The 23,723-nt window shown below is 35.8% G+C and overlaps 1 pseudogene; it reads right to left on the bottom strand.

Annotated features, from left to right (window-relative positions):
* Window positions 1-3,690: 3,690 nt before the first annotated feature.
* The window catches only part of LOC115519851, a 29,630-nt pseudogene continuing 9,597 nt past the window's right edge, over window positions 3,691-23,723 (bottom strand).

Genomic DNA, 23,723 nt, shown 5'->3' with positions numbered 1-23,723 from the left:
GTCTTAGCTTCTCCAAATGTCATCTCAATCAGTATTTGCCCAGGTATTAGCCAAGAATTTATTATGGTAAAAAAGGACAACCAAAATATTCATTCGTGGAGTATGGTGATAACCAAGGCAGTGATGGGGGTGGGGGTGTCCTCATTTCATGGATGGCAGCTTGGCCAAATTCAAGGACAACATTGATTTCCAAAGGAAACATTCCACTCACTACCCCTCACCTTTTTTTTTTTTCACTTGATGAATTGTGGAATCATTCATTCTCTGGAGGTTCCAGTAAGAAAAGCAAATTATATTTAAATGAACACTTGGCATTTGGTTCAGCAAGCTAATGTGACCTGGATTCATTTTAAAGACATTCCATTTTTTTTAGTAGAGGGAGTCATCTTTCTGTGGGCCAGATTCAGGTCCAATTTCTTATTCAGCTCTTGACTTAAATTGAATAAGTCCTTATTGCAAGTAGACTGCTTGGCTGTGTGTCTCCTGGAATTGATCTCCTCCAGGACTTAAATGTTCTCAGTTAATGAGATGCATTCTTGTTATTGCTTATAAAGTCACTAATAATTTTCTGAGAATCTATATATAAAATTTATTATAAGTGTGTATTCACCCATACAATAACTTGAGTAGCTATTTTCCCATTAAGACAAACTCTTGGCTAATGTATTTCAGTAGAAGTTTTATTCAAAAAGGTTACTGCTGGTCACTGGAAGTATTTTTTCATATTTAATTTTATATAAGGCAATTGGTTATTTATAGACTTGTTTATAGATGACTTATTCCACTGTTTATAGCTATAATTAGGAAATGTATAAAATCAATTGTTAAGGAAGTGTGAGTCAGTAGCACAGCTCTTTGAAGAGTATGAATATGAAATCTCAAGATTTTATAGAGAGATGACTCTCCTGCAGTTCCTTCACTAAACATCTGTTCTACTTTGTGTGACTGTTTATCCTGGCCTTTCTGAAGCATAGAACCAAAGTCAAGGGGAATAGAAGGGCTCAGAGTTAACCCTATGTCAGGGAACAAGCTGAAGCTAATTGTTCCACCAGGGGTTTGGATCCATGACCTTGACCTCGTTATATCAAACTCTAACCAACTGAGCTAACTAATAAGGAAGAAACCTATGAGAGAAACCTGATGTCAACTCTAAAGCATTACATGTTATCATGTCACCCCAGCATCACTGCTTCAGTTGTCACCATTAACTAAATTTGGAAACCATCTTTTTAGGAGAAATTTTTGATATGTCTTACAAAGTTAGAAAATTCTTCAGGCTTCAACAGTGTAGATTTGGTGCCATCACAAACTCATAGGGAACGATAATAGTCTCTGGACTTGATAAATAGCGACTGATATTTTATTTTTTTCTTTAAACAAATTTTTTTAGTGTTTATTTATTTTTGAGAGAGAGAGAGAGAGACAGAGCATGAGCAGGGGAGGGTCAGAGAGAGAGGGAGACACAGAATCCAAAGCAGGCTCCAGGCTCTGAGCTGTCAGCATAGAGCCTGACTCAGGGCTTCACCCCACAGACTGTGAGATCATGACCTGGGCCGAAGTCGGACACTTAACTGACTGAGCCACCCAGGCACCCCACGACTGGTATTTTCAAAAAAGAAGGAAAGACTTCTTTTCTATTATATGTGTTGCAATGAGAAAATGCCACAAGGTACTAGAAGTATTGCCATCATCATTCATTTCCAGAGGGAAAGTCAGAATTGATTTGAATTCCTGTTGACTCATAATCCTGGGCATGTTAGAAATGTGTCATTCATTCATCCTTTTAATCAAAAATATTTACTGAGCTTTTTCTTGGTGGCAAGAATTGTCTTAGGTGGTGGAAATGCAGAGATGACCAAGATGGATAAAGCTGGGTTCCCATGGAGCCTACAGTATGGCAGGAACATAGTCAATAAACAAGTAAGCAAATACATGAAGAAGAATTGATCATTAACTGCTGATGGTACCTGATCAACTTTTCATATTGAGGTTTTCTCAAACTTCAAAAATATGTTTTCCTAGAGGCATAAATTGTTGCAAATTATAGATAAGCTGCTGTGTATGTGGACTGTTGAATGCAATGAGATGAAAGTGCTCTACAATACCGCAGTCGAAATATGAAGCCTTTTTACAGTTTTCGTTAAAGACTTTGGCTCTCAAATCACACACACTTACGTTCAAATCCTACGTCCTTCACTTGTTAGTGTTATGAACTCAGGAAAGTTTTTTTAATCTTTTTGAATGTCCGCTTGCTGGTCTGTAAAGGTGGTGCACATCTTCTGTATTAACTAGTATGATATAAGTGAAACACATGTCACTTAGCAGGTACTCAAGAAATAATTCTCCTTTCCAGTGAAAAAGAAAGATACAGTGTTCTTACAATAACCAGGTGAAACTTATTTTGACCATGAGGTCTAAAAAATTTAGAACTACAGTAAAGAATTTGAGCTATGTTACTGTGCAGAGTGATTTTATTAAAATACATACAATTCCCTCAAGAGCATTGTTGGCCTTAACTGTAAAGGCAGTTCCATTAAAACCCTGCTTTCCAAGATAAAATGAACATTTGATAAATCATATTTAACTTTTCAATAGTGATTTATAATAGTCTTTATCTGAAGATATTTTTCTTCCAACTTTCCAGAGTTGAGGAACAGAGCAGACAATAGGTTAAGGGGAGAACTCCATGTTTAACTTAAAACTTTTCATCTCTGTGCTCTAATCTAAGCATTCCTTCTTCAGGTAGAGGTTTGGTATTTGAAAAGCGAAAGAATCAAGTTTCTTAGCGCTCTGTGGCCTGAAACATTTATCAAAATAAACCTCAGGAGCTGGGCCCTACACTGGCCTTTGGAGGTTAGAAGAATGTTGTGCATGTGGCCAGGGGTGTGAGAGAGGGGAGATGATTGCCCCTGAGGGACTTGCTTTCTGGAGGCTTCTGTGCTCCAGTCAGGCTGTCTCTCTATTAGTAACAAAAGACTTGCCTTCCTCAGCCCTAGGCATCTGGCTTCATTCCCAGATGCTGCTGTGAGGCCAGAGTAAAAGACACAGAAAATATCTGGGTGTTTTAGAGTTGATAATACTTGGTGTAGTAATGATGATAGTAATAAAAATTAGATTAGTTATTATATTTATAAATATGAAATATTTAATATTGATATATTTATACCTATAAATAGTATTATAAGTGATAATTGTATGAAATAAAATAACTATTTATACAATAAAAACATTGTTGTGAAATAATAATATTTTGGCATACTTACTAAGAACTTCACACACATCAACTCTTTGAAATTCCAACCCAAATATTTTGATTCAGGTGCTGTTATTTCCCTATTTTACAGAAGGGGAAACCAAGATGTAGTTTAGTGAAGTAATTTCTCCTAAGTCACCTAGCAGGGAAATGAAGATAGGAACCAAGACTGTAAACCTCTGAAGTTTAAGTTCTGTCTCACACACACTAACAAATCTACATTCAGCTTCATTTTCTATTACTGATCCGGTGACTTGAAGTATCAGCAACATATGAGATGTAAAACATCAGCAACATAATCAATTGTGATCAATGATGCTAAAAGAGCAGTGTGTTCCTTCCCCAGAAGAAATACTGAGAATGCCCATCCCTTCTCCATCCTAGCTAATGTTGTGTGCTTGGGATGGTGCTCTAATTTAATTAGCAAATACAGTAAATCAATTGAGTAAAGAGGAGGAAGCGTTTGTGATTTGGACAGAAAATTCAGATCTGCTCAGCTCAGGGCTGAGCAGGTAGAGGGCAATGGAGTGGTCCACGATGTAATCCTGGTCCTTGTCCTTGGGGCCTGCACTGTAGTACACGCAGTAGCTGTGCCTCACTTGGGCTACCTGCTCAGCAGAACCAGTCAGGCCCAGCAACCGTGGGTGGAAGTCCTGTAGGTAGCAGGCCATGGCTGAGACAGTGTCCCACTCGGGGTCCACAGTAACGAAGATAGGCTGCACCAGGGGCAGGCGGGCTCAGCCTCCAGCTGCCGTACGACCTGCACCAACTTCTCCAGCTCATCTGGGCAGATGTTGGGGCAGTGAGTGAACCCAAAGTACATCAACACCCACTGACCCAGAAGTCGGCTTTGCAGCGAGCCTGTTCCCCCCCCCCCCCCCCCCCGCCTTCAGCAGGCTGAAGTCACCCTGGCCCATGGCTGCCTGGCTCAGGGCCTCCGTTCACTGTTGCAGCTGCCGCTGCTCCTTCTCAGCCCTGGTGGCCAGCCAGACCCCACCCAGCCCAGCCCCAAACAAGGTGGTGATCAACAGCCTAGTTTGAAGCCCAGGGCCCTGGGGCCAGCTCTGCCTGCCTGTGTCTCCAGGGCTCTGCCTTGACAGGAGCCGGCATATCTTGGGCCTTGCCTCCTGGGGTCCAAAGGAGGGCTGGGGGCTTCAGATGACAGAGCCTGTGCCAAGCCTTGGGTAGCCAAACCAGATCTATGGGATGCAGCAAAGGCGGTCATCAGAGGAAAGTATATAGCAATCCAGGCCTTCCTAAAGAAGGAAGAAAGATCTCAGATACACAACCTAACCTTACACCTAAAAGAATTGGAAAAAGAACAGCAAATAAAACCCAAAACCACTATAAGACAGGAAATAATAAAGATTAGAACAGAAATTAATGCTATTGAAACAAAAAAGAAAACCAAAAAAAAAAAAAAAAAACAAAAACAAAAAACCAGTAAAACAGATCAATGAAACCAGAAACTGGTTCTTTGAAAGAATTAACAAAATTGATAAACCACTAGCCAATCTAATCAAAACAAAAAAGGAAAGGACCCAAATAAAATCAAGAATGAAAGAGGAGAGATCACAACCAACACAGCAGAAATACAAACAATAATAAGAGAATATGGTGAGCAATTATATGCCAATATAATGGGCAATCTGGAAGAAATGGACCAATTCCTAGAAACATATACACTACCAAAACTGAAATAGGAAGAAATAGAAAATTTGAACAGACCCATAACCAGTAACGAAATTGAATTAGTAATAAAAAATCTGCCAAAAAACAAGAGTCCAGGGCTAGATGGCTTTCCAGAGGAATTCTACCAAACATTTAAGGAAGAGTTAACACCTGTTCTCTTGAAGCTGTTCCAAAAAATAGAAATAGAAGGAAAACTTCCAAACTCTTTTTATGAGGCCAGCATTACCTTGATTCCAAAACCAAACAGAGACCCCACTAAAAAGGAGAACTGTAGACCAATTTCCCTGATGAACATGGATGCAAAAATCCTCAATAAGATATTAGCCAACTGGATCCAACAATACATTAAAAAATTATTCACCACAACCAAGCGGGATTTATACCTGGGATGCAGGGCTGGTTCAATATCCGCAAAACAATTAACATGATTCATCAAATCAATAAAAGAAAGGATAGGAACCATATGATCCTCTCAATAAATGCAGAGAAAGCATTTGACAAAATACAGCATCCTTTCTTGATAAAAACCCTCAAGAAAGTAGGGATAGAAGGAGCATACCTCAAGATCATAAAAGCCATATATGAACGACCCAACGTTAATATCATCCTCAATGGGGAAAAACTGAGGGCTTTCCCCCTAAGGTCAGGAACGAGACAGGGATGTCCACTCTTGCTACTGTTATTCAACATAGTATTGGAAGTCTTAGCCTCTGCAGTCAGACAACACAAAGAGATAAAAGGCATCTAAATCGGCCAGGAGGAGGTCAAACTTTCACTCTTCGCAGATGACATGCTACTCTACATGGAAAACCCAAAGGATTCCACCAAAAAACTGCTAGAACTGATCCATGAATTCAGCAAAGTTGCAGGATATAAAATCAATGCACAGAAATTGGTTGCATTCCTATTCACCAACAATGAAGCAACAGAAAGAGAAATCAAGAAATCGATCCCATTTACCATTGCACCAAAAACCATAATACCTAGGAATAAATCTAACCAAAGAGGTGAAAAATCTATACACTCAAAACTATAGAAAGCTTATGAAATAAACTGAAGAAGACACACAAAAAATGGAAAAAGATTCCATGCTCCTGGATAGGAAGAACAAATATTGTTAAAATGTCAATACTACCCAAAGCAATCTACATATTCAATGCAATCCCTATCAAAATAACACCAGCATTCTTCACAGAGCTAAAACAAACAGTCCCAAAATTTGTATAGAACCAGAAAAGACCCCAAATAACCAAAACAATCTTGAAAAAGAAAACCAAAGCTGGAGGCATCACAATCCTGGACTTTAAGATGTATTACAAAGCTGCAATCATCAAGACAGTAGAGTACTGGCACAAAAACATACACTCAGATCAATGGAACAGAATAGAAAACCCAGAAGTGGACACACAAACGTATGGCCAACTAATCTTTGACAAAGCAGCAAAGAATATCCAATGGAATAAAGACAGTCTCTTCAGCAAATGGTGCTGGGAAAACCAGACAGTGACATTCAGGAGAATGTACCTGGATCACTTACACCATACACAAAAATAAGCTCAAAATGGATGAAAGACCTAGATGTAAGACAGGAAGCCATAAAAATCCTCGAGGAGAAAGAAGGAAAAACCTTTTAGATCTTGGCCGCAGCAACTTCTTAATGCGTCTCCGGAGGCAAGGGAAGCAAAAACAAAAATGAACTACTGGGACCTCATCAAAATAAAAAGCTTCTGCATAACGAAGGAAACAATCAGCAAAACTAAAAGGGAACCGACAGAATGGGAGAAGATATTTTCAAACGACATATCAGATAAAGGGTTAGTATCCAAAATCTATAAAGAACTGATCAAAGTCAACACCCAAAAAACAAATAATCCAGTGAAGAAATGGGCAAAAGATATGAATAGACACTTCTCCAAAGAAGACATGCAGATAGCCAACCGACACATGAAAAAATGCTCAATATCACTCATCATCAGGGAAATACAAATCAGAACCACAATGAGATACCACCTCACACCTGTCAGAATGGCTAATGTTAACAACTCAGGCAACAACAGATGTTGGTGAGGAAGCAGAGAATGAGGATCTCTTTTTGCATTGTTGGTGGGAATGTAAGCTGGTGCAGCCACTCTGGAAAACAGTATGGAGGTTCCTCGAAAAATTAAAAATAGAACTACCCTACAACCCAAGAATTGCACTACTAGGCATTTATCCAATGGATACACATGTGCTGTTTTGAAGGGACACATGCACCCCAATGTTTATAGCAGCACTATCAACAGTAGCGAAAGTATGGAAAGAGCCCAAATGTCCATCGATGGATGAATGGATAAAGAAGAAGTGGTATATATATACACTGGAGTGATAGCTGGCAATAGAAAAGAATGGAATCTTGCCATTTGCAACTATGCGGATAGAACTAGAGGGTATTATGCTAAGCGAAAGTAGTCAGTCAGAGAAAGGCAAAAATCATAAGACTTCACTCATATGAGGACTCTAAGAGACAAAACAGATGAATATAAGTGAAGGGAAGGAAAATTAATATAAAAACAGGGAGGGGCACAAAACATAAGAGACTCATAAATATGGAGAACAAACTGAGGGATTGTGGGATGGTGGATTGGCTAAATGGGTAAGGGGCACTAAGGAATCTATTCCTGAAATCATTGTTGCACTATATGCTAACTAATTTGGATGTAAATTTTAAAAAATAAAATTAAAAAAAAATTAATGAGAAAAAATTATTAAAGCTATTTAGGAAAATTATTAGGCACATTCTATTAAGCTGAGCATATGTGCATCTCACAACCCAACAAATGCACTTTAGGTGCATATATATGAGGAATTCTGGCACTTGAGTTCTGGGACACGTGTACCAAAATGGTCATATAGCAGCAATAATAAAGCCTCAGACTAAAACCAACCAAAATGTCCCTCAACAGAATGGATAAATAAATTTTGACATAGTCATACAGTGGAATATTATAAAATAGTGAAAATGACCTACAGCTACATCTATTAACATAAATGAATCTCAAAACAAAAATATAGGAGCAAAGCAAGAACAAAAAATGAAGTCACAAAAGAAATAGAAGAGTATGATTCCATTATTTAATTTCAAAATCTGGTTGAACTAAAGAATATAATCTTTAGCAATGCATACAAAGATAGTAAAATTGTGAAGAAAAGCAAAGTAATGGTAAACCAAAATCAGGATAGGTGGGGGTTGGAGCAGAGAGGAGGAGATTATCAGAGAGAGGCATACATAGATGATTTGAGTGGGTTTCTAAGGCACTGATAGTGTTCTTTCTCTGAAACTGAGTGGTGAGAACATGTGTAAGCCTTTCATTATTATTCTTTAGGCTATACATATATGTGAAATAAAGTCTTACAAATGTGTATATTGAACAACAGCAAGAGTTATTAAAGACGTATCTTTGAAGGCATGGGGCTCAGATAGTTTTGTAAGTGAGTTCAAACAAACATTACAGGTCAGATATATCTCATCCTAATCCAACTGTTACAAAGCAAAGAAACAAATACGGAAAATGTCTACATTTACTTATAATCATAATCTTGATATTAAAATCTGAAAAAGAAAGAATGCCCTGTAAAACCAACTACAGATCAAAGATAAATGTAAAAATCAAAATTACTTATATCCAGCAGCATGTTGAAAACCATTGTGATAATGGCTCAATGGTCTCCAAATGCCCATATAAAATGGAAGTTATATAGATACTAGATATGCTAAGAGAGGGCCACTAAGAAGATAAGTGATACTTATCTTCTTGGCATGCCTATTTTTTAACATTCTGCATTTTAAATTGTGAATTGTATAGGTCTTTATCTAAACCTAAGCAAGTTCGTATTGACTGATCCTTAATAAAAAAAATGCCCACTGAACTTTGGAAAAAAAAATAATGGTTAGAGATATGAAATGCTGTCTTCAGCTGGGTTAAAACAGTTTCATTGCAAATATGCACTCTGCAAAGTAGTGAACTTCTTGTCACCAGTGGTAATCAAATAGAGGACTGTCATTCAAGAGATTTCTCCTTGGAAAAGCTACTGGAACTGATACTTGTGAAGCTTCCAGCCTGGAAGTGGTGCACTTCTGTGAGTTAAGTGTTTCCTTTGAGTAGTTCCTGGTCTCTTGAGAAGACCGTGACGTGAAGCCCACGCATATTTACCGGCAGCATTTAAGCAAGAAATAAGGGTGATAAAACAGGTGTGAAGTCCTCTGACTTTTACACTTAGAATGCCCTACTTTACTTCAGTTGTGGAGTCCAGTGGTTGCTTACTGTAATTGAAATTCCCCTAGAGAAAACAAACAAGAACTTTCCCAGTACAATACAGAGAAGGTAGTAGGTTTTATTTTGAAATATTAGTATTTTAAAATGTGCTATTTTAAAATATTAGTATTAAAAATATTAGTATTTTAGAATGTGCTATTTCAAAGCTTTCTCTAGCATTGTTTCTTTTCTCTAGCATCCTTTCTTATTTTACAAGTAGAGCCTGAAATGTCATTGTCTTTCCCAGTCACAAAATCTCACCTCCTCTGAAACTGAATAAAGTTAAAAAACAAAAAATGAAACCTCACATGTGTTTGTTAACATAGATTTATTAATATGTGCATGTATGAAATCCATGTACATATCTAAATATGCTTACAACAAATAGGGAAGTAGTCTTTGATGTTACTTCAAGTAATCACTGTGAGTTCTTTATATGAAAATGTTTTCCCTACTGACAAAGAACCTTGGCTTTTAATCAGAGTTTCAGTCCCACAAAGCAACTAAGGTATATCTGATATATATTCTTGAAAACCAAAGTTCTGGGAATCATAGATCTTTCCTGCATTTGTTATTTTTGTTATTATTTTTTTTAGTAGTAGAGGGATTTCTGGTTATTTTTTCTAATAACTCTTCTCTGTCTTCCTGACTTCTGTTCAAATTTTTTTTCAACGTTTATTTATTTTTGAGACACAGAGCGTGAGCGGGAATTGGGGCAGAGAGAGAGAGAGGGAGACACAGAATCTGAAGCAGGTTCCAGGCTCTGAGCTGTCAGCACAGAGCCTGATGTGGGGCTTGAAACTCACAAGCCATGAGATAGTGACCTGAGCCGAAGTTGGATGCTTAAATGACTCAGCCACCCAGGCACCCCTGAGCTGGTCTTGTATGCCAAGTATTATCTTAGTCACAGTAATGTACAGTTGGGAGAAACCTAGATATTCTTCAGTAGCAGAGAGGATTGTGAAAGCCAACAACCTCAAACAATCCATAAGGAAGGAAGCTGTTTACCTAGGCCCTAACAGTTCTAAATTAGTCATGGTAACAGAAGAAAGAATTTTCCCAAGAGAGAATTGCATCAAAAAGTGTAAAAGGGACTCTTCCTTAGGCACTATTAAGAACTTCCTGTTTGGTTGCCTGGTGGCTGAGTCGACTACTGCTCAGGTCATGATCTCATGGTTTGTGAGTTCAAGCCCCACATCAGGCTCTGTTGCTGACAGCTCAGAGCCTGGAGTCTGCTTTGGATTCTGTGTCTACTTCTCTTTCTGTCCCTCCACCACTCATGCTCTCTCTCTGTCAAAAATAAACAGTAAAAAAAAAAAAAAGAACTTGTTTAATGAACAACTATTACCTCCTTTTACATATTTGAACTTTATTTACTTTCTACATATGGTTCTGCTTAGGGGAGTTAGCCTTTGCTGCAGTTGCAGGAACACTGGTCCTCAAGACAAGTCAGACTGGGAACATTGAGGGGGGTTGATTTTCAACCCCAAAGGAAAAATGCAAATGTTCAAACAGAATGTTTGGCAGCATTAACTAAACCCACGTTAACCTTAAGAACATTTAGTGAATCATTCACAATTAATTTCTGAATCATTTTGGAAGAAATAGATAGCATGAATAGCAGTTTCATCCTTCCTGATGTTAATAGTACTCCCACAGAAATAACATTACATCCCACTGCACCCTGGGGATCAGAACAGCGTCCCCTTTGTCATATTTGTGCACGCACTTAGAAATAGTAAGTTTGTGGGGCGCCTGGGTGGCTTAGATGGTTGAGTGTCCATCTTCGGCTCAGGTCATGATCTCTCGGTTCATGAGTTCGAGCCCCTCGTTGGGCTCTGTGCTGACAGCTCGGAGCCTGGAGCCTGCTTTGGATTCTGCATCTCCTTCTCTCTCTACCCATTCCCCGGTTGTGACTCTGTCTCTCTCTGTCTCTCAAAAATAAATGAATAAATGTAAAAAAAAAAAATAGTAAGTTTGCTTCAAAAGGAAATTTGCACAGAGTTCCCTGGCTTCATCAAAAACCTTTTCAGTCAACAAATATTGATGGACTATTGTTCTAGGCTTTATAAGGAAGGCAGAGTTTCTGTCCTCAAGAAACTTACCTTGTATTTGAGCAGAGAAATTCAAATTAAAAATAGTGTTATATCACCAATGAGGGCAGTCAGACTTGGGAGGAATTCTCCAGCTCTTGTGGATGCATGTAAACGTGTTATCAGTGTTGTTTCACAGATGCCATTTTAATTATTTCTTAATTAGTCCATGAATTCCTTAAGGAACAGGAACAATGTTCTGTAAGTCTTTGTGTCCTCTGCAGCTTTTAGTACACATTTGTTAAGATCTTGGAGAAATTACTTTCTCGTCTTTGTGAATTGTTTTCTCCTGTTGTCCAATGTCTCAGAAATTTTCTAGGAAAACATCTGGGTTTTCCCATGCTGTGATGTTGTCCTTCAATAGGTGAGATAGCATTTTATTTTATTTATTTATTTTTTTTACCGTAAGTGGATAATATGGCATTTTCTAATCAGAGACTCTTAGGAAGGAAATTAGCATTTTATAGCTATTAATTCATCCCTTGTCCCTAAGCAGAAATGTGACATGTTCCCACCTGTCACCTACTCTAAAGGCTGGTGATATTTTAGTCACGTCTTCAATAAAGAGCTGCATATGAGGGTGGTCCCAGACTGTATTGTTCACTGTTGGTAGAACTGAAGCAAGAACTCTATTTGTCAGAGCTATGCCAAAAATAACCAAACCATTTAAGACTGTATCGTCATGAATGAAACACCCTGGCAAAGCAGTTTAAGTCCATAGGCTTCAGTGTTTCAGATGTTAACAAACAGTAAGTCCTTGCAGCCTAACAACAAGTTGGAGAGAGGTGCTGAAGAGATAAGTAGGCTTTGAAATAAGATGGAAATGTCTTAGAACCAGGGCCAAATGTCTTACTTGCAAAATGATTACATTACCCAGAAGTCCACCCACCCCTCATTTTTATCCTTTTCATGGCTTTTCAGAAATGAATGCCAGTAAGCTTTTCAGTGCCATTAACACCAAGTTAATGTTTTTCTATTGTGGAATTCAGGAAATCGGAGGCTCAGAATTAATTTTTGAAATTAAGAAAGACTTTTATTATAGATTAGGCAAACTTGTCTTTGTGTAGCTCTTGGTTACAGTGACAGAAGAGTATTTCAGTCAATAGGTATTTGTTCCTTTTAAAATTTAACAAATGCAAGGTGCCTGGGTGGCTCAGTCAGTTGAGTGTCTGACTTTGGCTCAGGTCATGATCTCTCAGTTCATGAGTTCAAGTCCTACGTTGGGCTCTGTGCTGACAGCTCAGAGCCTAGAGCCTGTTCCGGATTCTATGTCTCCCTCTCTCTCTCTCTGCCCCTCCCCCACTCACGCTCTCTCTCTCAAAAATAAACATTAAAAAAAAATTAAAACTTAACATATGCTATGGCTTAATAAGATTCTTCCAAGAGAAATCAGAAAATAAATTGTCCAGAGGAGTCCTCTTGGCTCTATTATGAATTTCTGACTATAGTCAATATTAATGGACATGGGTTGGGGCCCATGTGGAAGAAATCTGTGCTATCAACATATCTTGAAATACTGTGACTGTTAAAGTTACAGGTAATGAATCAATCATAAGTATATAAGCTGTTACTCAGGTGGTAGATTCATATTTTGGATTTATGGGTTAATATTATCCCCCTTCTATATAGGAGGAAATAGTAGCTGTTTAAACAGAAAAACAAAAACAAACTTTATAGTCATATGATATCTCCTGTTTTAGTATCAGTTGGGCACAATTTAGAAATATAATTTGGGTAAAATTATGCCTCAGAATAACTCTGTAAATATTACTATAAAATTCTGCTGTCTGGAGGCAATACCAATGGACCATGAAGGTGACTCCCAGTTAGTGAACAATGACAGGGCTCAGGAGAATGAGACAGTCTTTCATCCTGCCCCTGACTGGGGCCCAAATTCTTGGACTCAGTAAAGGAGCAGTTTGTTCCCAGATGTGCAATGATGGAGTGAGAGGTGATGCTGAAGGTCACCTATTTGAGAACTCTGTTTAGGGGCTTCTGATTCTAGCTGTGATGGAGTACCTCTTACCAACCTACTCTTTCTGATATCAACTATAAAAGATGGGTAAAATTCTAGGTAAACAAACAAAACCAAAAATCTTCATGGACTCATTGAAGAATAACTAGACAGCCAGGACTTGAGGGGCTAAGACCTCATTGAGAAAAAAAAAATATGTGGAAGTGAGTTTTATATTCATTGCTGCTTTTACCCTCTCAGGACATGGCACACAGGCTGAAAAGAAACCAATGTCTTTTGAGTTCTGGCAGCCTCACTGGGTGTACAATAAAAATTTGGAATTTAAAGCTACTAAGACAACTAGGACCTGAAAGATCTTTGTACTGAAAAGAGAAATCTGCAGAGAATTGCATGCAGCACTCTTTGTGCAGTTTTCCTTTGAGTAATTTGGTTACTTCTAAGCTGTATGTGCACAGGATGAGACACATAGAAACTCAGCAGAATACAGTTGTAAAGAGGCGACAAAGCTAAGCTGTACATATTTTGACAAATTGATGGTACTGAGAAAAAACTGGAATTCAAGTTTGCCAAGAAGGGTCCCTCATAAATACATCTGGCTTTCATGTGAGACCCTAAAGGGCCATCCCCTAGGAAAAAAGACAAAGAATGGAAGGTCAGCAAATTTATGAGGTCAGCATAACCTGGAAATTAAGACCTAGTAAGGAAATTACAAAAAGGAAAATTTGAAAACCAATTTCTTATATAAGTATAGATTAAAAATCTTAAATAGAATATTAGCAAATCAAACCCTTCATGACCAAGATGAGTTTATTCTAGAAATACATGGTTGATTTAATATTAAAAATTCAATCATCATTAATATGCCACAGGAAGAATTTGAGAAAACCACATGGTCATCTCAGTAGATTCAGAAAAAGCATTTGATAAAATTCAATACCGTTCATGCTAAAATCTCCTAGGATCTAGAAATAGAAAGAACTGTTCTTAACTATTAATGGATATCTCTAAAAAAACATACATAGTAGGGAGATAGTAAATGCCTTCTTTCTCTAAGTCAGGAATAACACAAGGATGTTTAATATCACCATTTTAATTCAATATTGTACAGGAAAGTGTAGCCAGTGCAACAGACAAAAAAAAAAAATGAGTCTTAAGAATTTGAAAAATTTTAAATTTCATTATTTGGAGATGATGTGATTATGTTTATAGAAAATCCAAAATAATCTATAAACAAAATACATTAGCCTTGATAAATGAATTAGCAAGGTAACTAAATACAAGGTAACTGTAAAAAAATATTTTTTATATAGCAGCAATAAATATACAGATAATTCATTTAAAAAATGATACTCTTTACAATGACATAAAAACATTAAACACCTAGAAATAAATAAATCAAACAGAAAACTACAAGATATTATTGAGGTAAATGAAAGAAGAACTAAGTAAAAGAAGGGATATGCTATTTCTAAAGATTAGAAAATGCAATGCAAAGATATCTGTTCTCCCTAAACTGATTTATAGATTTAATGCAATCTCAATCAATATTCCACTAGCACTTCTGGGTGTCTAGGTAGCTTAGTTGGTTAAGTGTCCAACTCTTGATTTCAGCCCAGTTCATGATCTCATGGTTTATGAATTTGAGCCCTGCATTGGGCTCTGCGCTGATAGTGCAGGGCCTTCTTGGGATTCTCTCTCTCTCTCTCTCTCTCTCTCTCTCTCTCTCCCCCCCCCCCCTCTCTCTCTCCCCTCCCTCCCTTAAAAATAAATAAATAAGCTTAAAGAAATTCCACTAGCACTTCTATAAATGAAAATTGATAAGGTAATTCTAAAATTTTTATGGAAAAGCAAAAGATCTAGAATAGTCAAGACAATGTGAAGATCAAAATTTGAGGATGTAAGCCACCAAATGTCAATACTGTCATAGAAGTCTAAAATTAAAGCATTATTTTATTGGCACAAAGATAGATAAATAGACCATTGAGCAGAATAGTGGGTCCAGAAATAGACCTACGCATATACAGTCACTTGACTTTCAACAAAGATGTAATTTTAATGCAGTGTAATTTTAAATTATAAAGATGTAATTTTAATGTAATTTAATTTTGAGGAAAAGATTTTAAAAAGTAAATTGAAATAGATTAATTGAACTGGATTATGCACATGGAAAAAAAATATCTTGACTCCTACCTTATACCATACACAAAAATTAATTCTGGATTGATTTAATGTATGTAGTTAGTTAAATATAGAATGCTTAAATGTAATATGCTTAAATGTGAAAAGTAAAACAGTAAGTTTTTTAAAGATGATCATACAACAAGATTTCCATGACCATGGGTTGAGGAAAGCTCTCAAAAAAGGACACAGAAACACTATATAAAGGATAAACTTGACATATTGTGTGTGATTAAAAATTACAAAATTCTGTTAATCAAAAGATACTATGAAGAGAGTTGAAACTTAAGCCATAGAGGGGGAAAAGCAGTTTAAATTGCATATATCTAGCAAAGATTACTATGAATAAATAGTAATAAAGAAATAGGAAGACAATCCAAATAAAATAGGCAAAAGACTTGAATTGGCAGTTAGGAATATATACAAATTGTTCATGTGAAAGGACATTCAACATCATTAATAGAGTTATGCACGTTATATCCACAATGACATAGCACCACCCATTCAACAGTGACTACAATGAGAAAAAAAAAAAAAAAAAGAACAGATAACACCAATTGGTAGTAAGAATGTAGAATAATGAATTCTTCCACACTGCTGGGGGAATGTAAATTGGTACCCCTGCTGTGGAAAACAACTTGCAGTATCTACTGAAATTAAATACACGTAAACCTCATGTCACAGAAATTCCAATCTTAGGTATACACCTAACAGAAATGCATACATATGTTCACCAAAAACATATACAAAACGTTTATATTACCATTATTTGCAAGAGTTCCAGAATGTAAATAACCCAAATGTTCTTCAGTAAGTTGTGGTATACTTTACAATAAACACTGAAGAAAGATCCAACTACAGCTACAAGTAAAAATTTGGATCAATCTCACAGATAAAATGTTGAGCAAAAATGCCAGACTCAAAAGAGTACATACTATAAGATAATGTGTGATTCCATTTATATAAAGTTCAACAAAAACACTAATCTATGGTGATGAAGTCAGAATTGGTTACCTTTCGAGGAATAATGATTGAGACTGATTGAGAAAGGACAGGGGGAGGTTTCTGGGGTGCCGATAATAGCTTTGGTCTTAATTTACATGGTAACCTGAGTGTGTTGAATTCATAAAAATTTGTTGAGCTGTGCTCTTTATTATATAAACAGTGATCTTTAACGTATATATATTCTATCTCAATACAGAAGTTTACCATGAAGAATCCCCCCCTCCCATGTATTTTCAGTGATAAATTCATACCATTTCAAAATATCAGGGTTTGATCCTACTTTGAAAGAACATTGCCTAGTGATAGGTTTTTATAGTTAGGCAGTTGTAAGATTATACCTACTGTATACCAGTTGTAAGATTATAAAGTTGTACTATTATAGCTATTACTTGGAAAGCAGACCACAGTTCTTTGTGTCATCTTTATTACAACCCATCTATTTAAAAAGATCCAACTAGTTATTTTATTTCTATTTATAATGGTGAATCATTCTACAGTGATATATTCTACAGTCAACTCTAAACAACACAAGATTTATCAATAGTTTGGGTCTCAGCAAACTTGTGGTGATTCTCAACTGGTCTTGGTAGCTTAAGGAAAGCTCCATTTTAGTAAGGAAGTGGTTCTGGCTTAGCTTCAAGTAGCTGAGTGAATTTATCTTGGCCTTGAAACATCAAAGGCAGTTGGGTTGAATTTGGCTGTGTGCATGTATGTTTTGTCTGCTACTATTCATTTTGGGTAACTGGGAAACAAAATTCTACTTAATTTTAGGGTCTTTAAACATATGGCTATTTTAATGAGTATAACACTGGATTATATCCTTAAAATAGCATGATTAAGGGTTTATAGAAAAATATTAAAATCTTCCAACCATGACCTTCATTACTAGCTAGTGTGTCAATGTACAATTCACAGAACTAACCACACCAGGTCCTTAAAAGTTCAATGTAGTTTGATTGAATAAATAGTAAATGAAGGACTTATGATGCCTTATTCTTTTTTTTATTTTTTTTTGACGTTTATTTATTTTTGAGACAGAGAGAGATAGAACATGAACGGGGGAGGGTCAGAGAGAGGGAGACACAGAATCCGAAACAGGGTCCAGGCTCCGAGCTGTCAGCACAGAGCCGGACACGGGCTCGAACTCACGCACGGTGAAATCATGACCTGAGCCGAAGTCTGCCACTTAAACGACTGAGCCACCCAGGTGCCCCTGTGATGCCTTCTGATATTAATTATTGATATATCTTCTTTAGCTGACCCTTCTATTCATAGGTAATAAAATAGGCATTATGATTCCTTGATATTCAGGTATTAAGTTGGTCATCTTAATAATAAAGTCAAGATGCGGTAATAGCACAGATGTCTTAAGGAATTGTCATTGTTATAGCTGAAAAAGTGCATTAATTACCAAATTATAAGCCCATGATGTCAAGGATCTGAAGAATAGACAAAAAACATTTCCAGAACAGTGCTGTGCTGCTTGTCATTTGCTCACCGCCTCTTAGGCTAGTCTTATTAACAAAAAAAAATTGGAGATTTAAAAAAAGAATTTTCAGAAATTTCAGAGAAAATGAAAACTCTAATTTCTATTTTGGTGTGATAACTAATAGAGGGTTTGTACATACTCTATGAACATGGGTCTTTTAAAAATGATGAAATTAAGAAAGTAGATAAAAAAAGTAATAGTGGCTAGCTAGCCTGGATTTCTCTCAAAGCGGAGCTTGAATGAAGGCTTGGATGAAAGTTTATTTGGAATGTAATTTCAGGGTCCTGGGGTGAAGAGTAAGAGAAATTAATCAGGGAATTGGTTAGTGTTATCATGGTGTATCTTTTCTCATCTTTATACATTTAACCTATTCTTGTTTTTAATATTTAAAGTGAATTTCTTGGGGCACCTGGGTGGCGCAGTCGGTTAAGCCTCCGACTTCAGCCAGGTCACGATCTCGCGGTCCGTGAGTTCGAGCCCCGCGTCAGGCTCTGGGCTGATGGCTCAGAGCCTGGAGCCTGTTTCCGATTCTGTGTCTCCCTCTCTCTCTGCCCCTCCGCCGTTCATGCTCTGTCTCTCTCTGTCCCAAAAATAAATAAACGTTGAAAAAAAAAATTAAAAAAAAAGTGAATTTCTTATAGGCAGCTTACAGTTAGGTCTTACATTCTTATCCAATATGACAAACTCTACTTTTAAATGGGGGTGTTTGGGTACTTTAGGTTTTAGATCTTAGGTAATTAGATTTTATGTGATGATTCTTTTGTTGGATTTAACTCAACTATATTGTTGTTTGCTTTTTTAAATTCTATCTGTTCTTTTGTTTGTTTTTCTCTTTTCCTGCCGTTTTTTGGAATTAAAGAAATGATTTAATTTTATCTCTTCTGCTGGCTTAATAGAGACACTTTTTTGGTGTTATTTTAGAAGTACTTTAAGCCTTGTAGCATACCTCTTTAACTTACGACAGCCTACTTTTAAGTGATATTGTATTGCTTCATGAATAATATGATAAACTAACAAAGTTGTACTTCTATTTCTTCCCTCCAGGCCTTTATGCACTGTTGTCATATGTTTTTATTTCTATATATGTTAAAAATCTCATACTTCTTGATTATTATTTTTGCTTTAAACAGTTGATTATATTTTAGAGATTTATATAAATAAAATAAAAGAAATATTTATAAACATAGTCTATATTTACCTGTGTAGTTACATTTGTGGTGCTCTTCATTTCTTTGTGTAGATCTATGTGTTTTCCTGGTATTATTTTTCATCTGCTTAAAGGTCTTCTTTTCATATATTCTATAATGTAAGTTCAATGTTACTGAATATTTTTAGTTTTTGGAAGCCTGAAAAATCTTTACTTTGTCTTCTTTGCTGAAAATTATTTTTTTCTGAATAAAGAATTCTACATTGCCAATTATTTCTTTAGTGGTCCATCACTGTCTTCCACCTTGCATCATTTCCAAAAGGAAATCTGTTGTCATCTTGATCTTTGTTCTATTGTAGGTAATGCATTGTTTTCCTTTGGCTGCTTTTAAAGTTTCCTCTTTGTCCTTGATTTTCAAGGATTTGATTATGATGAGTCTTATAATAGTTTTCTTCATCTTTCTGATGCATGGAGTTTGTTGAGCTTCTTGGATCTGTGAATTTATAGTTTTCATCAAATTTAGAAATTTTGCTGCAAATATTTCTTCAATATTTGTTTCCTTCACAATACTTTAGAGATTAAAGTATATATATTAAGCTATGTTAGTGGTTTTATTCTTCGTGTTTCATTTTGGAGAGTTTATATTGCTGTGTACTTACGATCATCTTCGTATCTAGAATGTCAGTCTTTAAAAATATCCTTTTCTTCAAACAGAAATACAGACTCAGACAAACCCAATCAAAATCTGAATTTTTATCTTATTTTATTTTTTGGATAGAATAGAAATGCAAAGGGTCAAGAATAACTAAGACAACTTAAAGAATACAAATAATAGGAAACATTCTGTTAAATATCAAAACTTACAAATCTATTAAGTGAGTATAGTATTGGTAGAAGTATCCCAAATAGGATAGTAAAACAAATTACTGGACCTAAAAATAGGCCCAAGGATATATGAGCTTTTATCTTTAAAAAGAAAAAAGAAAGGATGGCACTGAAAAGCTGAGTAGAAGGGATAGCTTTTTCAACAAAAGGTGCTGGGGCAGTTGGATATCCATTTTGGAAAATGAAACTAGACACTTACAAATCACCATACATAAAAATCAATTATAAAATTTTATTTTAATATGTGACAGGCAAAACAGTTAATATTCTGGAAAATAAAATAGGAGAATATCTTCAGAATTTCAAAGTAGGAAACAGTTTCTTAAGGGCACAAAAGAAAGAAAAGGGGAAAAAAGGCATAAGAAGGAGAGAAGCCAATCATAGAGTATTGGAATGATACTGAATAAATAATTTAGTTTACTAAGGACACCACAAATAAAGTGAAATTCAATCCATGTAGTGAGATAATCTGTAAAAAATACAACTAAGAATACAAAAAGGACTTCTACAAAAGAAGTAACAAGAATAAAATAGAACCTCCCCCTCCCCCCCAAAAAGGCAAAAGATTTAAACTGTCAATCCACAAAGAGAAAGTTCAAAAGGCCAGTAAACATATACAAAGTGCTTAACCTTATTGGATCAAAAAAATGCAAATTACACGACAGTGAGACACCACAACATAATCATTGGAACACCAAAAATTGTGTATATGATACATAATTATATAATAAATATATATATAATTTTCGCTATTCCAGTGATAACATATAGATATAATATATGTCTCTATATAAATTTAGAGATTAATATAAATATAAACATGTATAATATTAAATATAAATATATAAAAAACATATGTATATGGCAATTTCAAATATTGGGAAGGATATGAAGGAACAAAGACATATTGCTGATGGCAAAGTAAGTTGCTACAAATATTTTGGAAAATTGTTTAAAATTTTTTTTTTTCAACGTTTATTTATTTTTGGGACAGAGAGAGACAGAGCATGAATGGGGGAGGGCCAGAGAGAGAGGGAGACACAGAATCGGAAACAGGCTCCAGGCTCTGAGCCATCAGCCCAGAGCCCGACGCGGGGCTCGAACTCACGGACCGCGAGATCGTGACCTGGCTGAAGTCGGACGCTTAACCGACTGCGCCACCCAGGCGCCCCTGGAAAATTGTTTAGTATTATCAAGTAAATTATACATAAACAACCAAACAATACTAAACTTTAGTTTGTAAGATGCATAATCACTTGGGAAAGTAAAACATGAAAATAATATACAATAAAATTAATGTGTAAGTTTTCTCTGAGAGAGGGAGGGAATGTGCTTGGAAAAGAGATCTACAGGTAATATTTTTCTTGGCCAGGGTAGTGGTGTATATAAATGTGCTTTATATATTGATATCTCATGTCATTCGCTCTAGATATGAATATTTTACAGTAAAAATTTAAATAAAATAAATGTAGCCAATATGAAACAGAGGCAGTTATGAGCTCTGTTAAAACAAATGTTTGTGCAAGAAAGAATGTGTAATCAAAATATACTATGTGGTTCAGCTCAAAACACTTTTTGTCTTAGTATTATAATATTACTTTATAGAAACTCAGAATTTTTTTTATGTTGGTTTGCATTCTGAAACTTTACTGAATGTGTTTATTAGTTCTAAAAGATTTTTGTGGAATCTTTTCGAATTTTTGTGTATAAGATCATGTCATTTGCAAATAGAGGCCACTGTACTTCTTCCTTTTCAATTTGGGTACCTTTTATTCCTTTTTCTTGACCTAATTGCTTTGGCTAAGACTTCTACTACTATGATGAATGGAAATAGTGAGAGTGGACATCCTTGTCATGTTCCTGATCTTGGAGGAAAAGCTTTCAACCTTTCACCATTGAGTAAGATGTTAGTTGTGAGCTTGTATATATGGCTTTTACTATGTTGAGGTAAATTCCTTCTACATTCCCTCCTTCCCTCTGAGGAAATGTGTACATTAATTTTATTGTATATTACTTTCATGTTTGATTTTCTTGAGTAATTATGCATCTTATAAACTAAAATTTAGTCTTGTTTTGTTGTGTTTATATATAGTTTACTTGATAATACTAAAATGTTTTTTATTTTCTATACCTACTTTTTGAAAATTTTTATCATAAGATATTGAATTTTGTCATATGCTTTTTCTGCATCTATTGAGGTTATAATATGATTTTTATCTTTGATTCTGTTTGTGTGGTTTATTACGTTTATCAGTTTGCATATGTTGAACCATTCTTGCATCCCAAGAATGTATCCCACTTGATCATGACATGTATTCTTTTAATGTACTGTTATGTTTCGTTTGCTAGTATTTAGTTGAAGAGTTTTACATCTATATTCACCAGGAATATTGGTCTAAAGGTGGAGAAAGGATAATTTCTTCATAAATGGTGCTGGAAAACCTGGATATCCACATGCAAAAGAATGATTGGATCGCTATCAAAAATTAACTTGAAGTGGATTAAAGACTTAACATAAGACATGAAACCATAGAACTCTTAGAAGAAAAGATAGGGAAAAAGCTCCCTAACGTTGGTCTTGCCAATGACTTTTTGGATATGTTACCAAAAGCACAAGTAACAAAAGCAAAAATTCACAAGTGGGACAATTTCAAACTATAAAGCTTCTGCACAGCAAAAGAAATAACAAAGTAAAAAAGAAACCTATGGAATGGGAGCAAATATTTTCAGATCACCTATCTGATAAGAGATTAATATCCAAAGGAATACATATGACCCAATAGCAAACAAACAAACAAACAAACAAACAAACAATTAAAAAATGGGCAATTGACCTGATTAGACATTTTTCCAAATAAGATATTCAAGTCATTAGTAGGCACACAAAAAGGTGCTCAACATCACTAATTGTCAGAGAAATGCAAATCATAACGACAATGAGATATCACGTCATACCTTTCGGAGTTACTATTCAAAAAGACAAGAAATAACAAGTGTTGGCAAGGAAATAGAGGAAAGAGAATGATTGTATTAGTATTGGTGGAATGTAAGCTGGTGGAGCCACTATAGAAAACAGTATGGAGGTCCCTCAAAATAGCCAAGACATGCAAAAAGAAAATCTGGTGTCTATATATAAACAGTAGAATATTAGCCATAAAAAAGAAGGAAATCCTGACATTTGCAACGATGTGGATGAAGCTTGAGGGCATTATGCAAAGTGAAATAAGTCAGATAGAGAAAGACAAATACTGCTTGACCTCACTTACATGTGGAATCTGAAAAAGCTGAACTCAGAAACAGAGAGCAGATTGCTGGTTGCCAAGGGTTTGGGGGTGGGGAAAATGAGTAGATCTTGGCCAAAGGATATAAACTTCCAGTTATAAGATGAATAGGTTCTCGAGAAACTAACATACAGCATGGTGACCATAGTTAACAATACTGAATTATATACTGGACGGTTGCTAAGACAGTAGATCTTCAATGTTCTCGCAATCATCACCACAACAAAAAAGATGGTAGTTACGTGAGGTGATGGATATGTTCACTAATATTATTGTGGTAATCATTTTATAATACATACATTTAACAAATCATCACATAGTATGCCTTAAACTTACACAATGTTATATGTCAGTTATATCTCAATTAAATTGGAAAATATAATCACAGTATTTTCATTTAATAAAAAATTGTGGTTATCTGTTTTGAGAAGGA

The sequence above is a fragment of the Lynx canadensis genome, chromosome C1 (genome assembly GCF_007474595.2).
Source record: "Lynx canadensis isolate LIC74 chromosome C1, mLynCan4.pri.v2, whole genome shotgun sequence".
Taxonomy (NCBI): domain Eukaryota; kingdom Metazoa; phylum Chordata; class Mammalia; order Carnivora; family Felidae; genus Lynx; species Lynx canadensis.
Note: the sequence above shows the minus strand (reverse complement) of the source record. Positions and strands in the feature narration are given on the sequence as shown.